Genomic DNA, 3,704 nt, shown 5'->3' with positions numbered 1-3,704 from the left:
ACCCTACTGAGAAAATCCCCTGTGCAGTTGAGATCCAGCAAGAACCATGCATAAGTATGGTCACCAACGTCGTTTCCACATTTTAAGCACCAAGGTTTTCGTGAGCTTAATAGAAAAATAAAAATGAAAATGGTAAATTTTGAAAAATATTAAAAATCATTAGATTCGATCTTTAGTTTTGTGATCTCAGTTTGTTTAGATCTTCCAAAACGCACCAGAAGCTACCCAATACATCCTAAATGAATGGCACATGATATATAAATAAAAAAGATAGAAATGAACTACTCTTGCCTGCACAAAATATGTCATAGAAATGAACTTCTTTTGCCTGCATAAAATATGTCAAAATTCTGGCTGCTAACCCCACAGTGCAGAGTTGGTGGAGTGTTTGACTGAATAAATTTAGTTTGAGAGAATTCCTAAGTTTCTTTTGGACTTCTTATATACATTTAAACATAAGCGAGTGGAGAAAATACAAAATACCAAATACAAATATTCTGCTGGTTAAAAGATCGAGTATATCCAATTTTCTTTCGATTGGTACAAGTTCTCATGTTTTTTTTTTTTTCTTTTCTGTGAAAAGAAGAAACTGTACAAAATGGAGAAAGTGAAGGTCAGAAATGGGTACTACAGGCAATATGAGATGAACCCAATAAATTAAAGAATAAAAAAATAATTTTTTTTCTTTAGCTTGACCGGAAAGGAGCAACAAAAGAGTATTAATTTCAATTAACAGTATCCTCTTCACGAATTATGCCCCAACAATTTCTTTAATGGTTGATGTGATTGTTTAATGCAGGAAGAAGAGGACGAGGATGAGCAGCGTTGTTCTTGGCCAGGCCTTCTGTTGTTGCCTCTTTGCTTGAGCCACACAGATACCTTATGTAGAGAGAGAGGAGAGGGGGACAAAAATCTTTACATCGCCTTATTTTTTAAAAATATCGTCCTGCAACAAGAGCAGGACGACAAATTTGTTATAATGTGATGGAATTGTGCAGGGCAACACTAAACCAGCATCTGTATATCGCCTCAGTCAATATGGGTTTGGCGACACTTGCTATTGCAATTTTCAATTTGCCCCCTGCCTTCACCTCCATTTTGGCCGTCCTATTCAGGTGAACACCTTAATTCCCACATGAGAATTCGGAATGATCATTATCAGTTGTTTAATTATACATATAATTGGATGAATTACTATGATCTACTGCCTAAAAAATATATTTTTTCAAATTAAGTCGAAGTTGTATGGTATAATTTTTTATGTGAAAAGTTGTATAGTATATTTTCATTTCATATAGCACCCTCGATCGAATGTATGCACAAGAATGGTAAAGCTAACATGGGTGGAGTCTTAATATAACTTCATTGTTAAGGAGCCATGATTCGAAACAGATTGGTGAAGCTACAAATGAGGAGCTGAGCAAGCCAGGCGAAAGTGATTGGGATCTTCATAGGGATGGCTAGAGCTGCGCTACTCACCTTTTGCAAGGGTGCAAGACTCCAGCTTTGGTCCAATCATGCCCACCTGCTGCGCCTGCATGCAGGGTCACCGGAGCTGGGCATCCTGGCGCGGGGCTCGCTCTTGGCTACGGCCAGCACTTTATGCATGGCCATATGGTTCATCATCCAGGTACTAAATTACTACTCCCCTAAGCATATACACCAAATCAATTATCTTCCACTTTTTCTTCTAACAATAATAGGATTAATTAACTTAACTGTTTAATTAAATTGATCTCTAATGACAGGCAAAGACGAGCCAGAGGTACCCTCACGCACGTATACGAGCACTACGTAACTCAAACTGATTGAAACCGTCCAGTGGACAAGCATTGCAGCCATTACTGAATGAGATGCATCTGCATGGAAGCTCCGTAGGGATGTTAATCTCTTCACTGCCTTCGTATATATTATATTTATATATACCCGAAACTGAAATCCTCCTGCCATCTTGAACTTCATCTAATCTAAGGGTGCACCCTGGCCGGGCCGAGCCACCGACGGGTACCCGGTACCCGTCCAGTTCCCTATCCGACTCCGCAACCTAAAAAAAAAATTATTAATGATATATATTTTATGATTAAAAATATATATTTTATATTTAAAATTTTTAATAATTTTTTTTTTATTGTAACTGGGTCGAGCAAGGCCGGGGTCCTGCCCGATGCTCAGGTCTAATCTAATCACAATGGCCTATTTGTATAGAAGCTGGTGCATGTGCGCCAAAAAAATATGTATATGAGTGTGCAATGACCAAAAACACCTCCTGCATACTTGTTGCGTGCACAAAAACTCAATCTGTATTTATACTGGTCCCGCCATCCGGGTACCATACTCTTGTACTCGAAATGAGAGCTTGGTTTTGGTGCAAAATCCATTTATAATTAGGCCATTTACATATATTTTCGGTTTAATTTTGTTGATGGGCTTGCAGGGGGTTGTGATATCAGGGATGGTGATGTTACTCACACTATGGGGCATCCAAAAGAGAGGACTTTTGTTTCTCTCTGTGTCTAACCCCTTGTCTCTCATCATCGTCGCCCTCTTTGGATCTGTATTGCTTGAGGAGCCCCTTCATTTGGGAAGGTAAAGTCTGAATTATTAGACTGCTGAAACTTACATTTTATCACCAATATGCAACACCTAGAGTTTTATAATGACTGTATCATAATCTTGATCAAAACACCCATACAGGTTGGTGAGGGGCTAAATCAAAGTTTCTAATTTTTTTTTTTTGTTTTGAGGTTGGGCCAAAACCCATGCGGGACCCCCTCCCTCGATGTGTTTGTTATTACTACAATAGAGAGACTTGCATTCTGCAGAAGATTCAAATTTGTGAAACTTAATTTCCTGCGTTTTAGTCTCATTCATATTGTTTCTAAATCAATCTTAGGGAATGATCCCAAGAAATGACATGCTTTTTAAACGTGATTGTGGTTTCAGTGTGCTTGGTGCAGGATTCATCATCTTGGGGTTGTACACTGTGCTGTGAGGCAAAGGAAAAAAGGTTAAGGAACTTGTCCAGCTTTAGGCACACAGGTCTGCTTGGGAAGCAACTCACCAGGTTTCAGTTGTGTGAAGCTTCACCTACTAAGAAACTCTCCTGTGCAGTTGACATCCAGCAAGAGCCATGCATAAGTATAGTCACCAATGTCGTTTCCACATTTTAAGCAGCAAGGTTTTCATGAGTATAATAGAAAAAAAAAATTGATAAAGTTTGAAAAATATTAAAAATCATTAGATTGGAACTTTAGTTTTGTGATCTCAGTTTGTTTAGATCTTCCAAAACGCACCAGAAGCTATCCAATACAACCTAAATGAATGGCACATGATATATAAATCAAAAAGATAGAAATGAACTACTCTTGCCTGCACAAAATATGTCATAGAAATGAACTTCTTTTGCCTGCATAAAATATGGCGCTATAAAAATAAATTGTGGCTGCTAACCCCACAGTGCGGAGTCGGTGGAGGGTCTGACTGAATAAATTTAGTTTGAGAGAAATCAAAAGTTTCTTTTGGACTTCTTATATGTATTTACACATAAGTGAGTGGAGAAATACAAATATTCTGCTGGTTAAAAGATCGAATATATCCAATTTTCTTTTGATTGGTACAAGTTCTCAAGTTTTTTTTTCTGTGTGAAAATAAGGAACTGAACAAAATGGAGAAAGTGAAGGCCAGAAATGGGTACTACAGGCAAT

Source organism: Nymphaea colorata, chromosome 13 (assembly GCF_008831285.2).
Source record: "Nymphaea colorata isolate Beijing-Zhang1983 chromosome 13, ASM883128v2, whole genome shotgun sequence".
In the NCBI taxonomy this organism is placed as follows: domain Eukaryota; kingdom Viridiplantae; phylum Streptophyta; class Magnoliopsida; order Nymphaeales; family Nymphaeaceae; genus Nymphaea; species Nymphaea colorata.
This window is presented reverse-complemented; position numbering follows the sequence as displayed.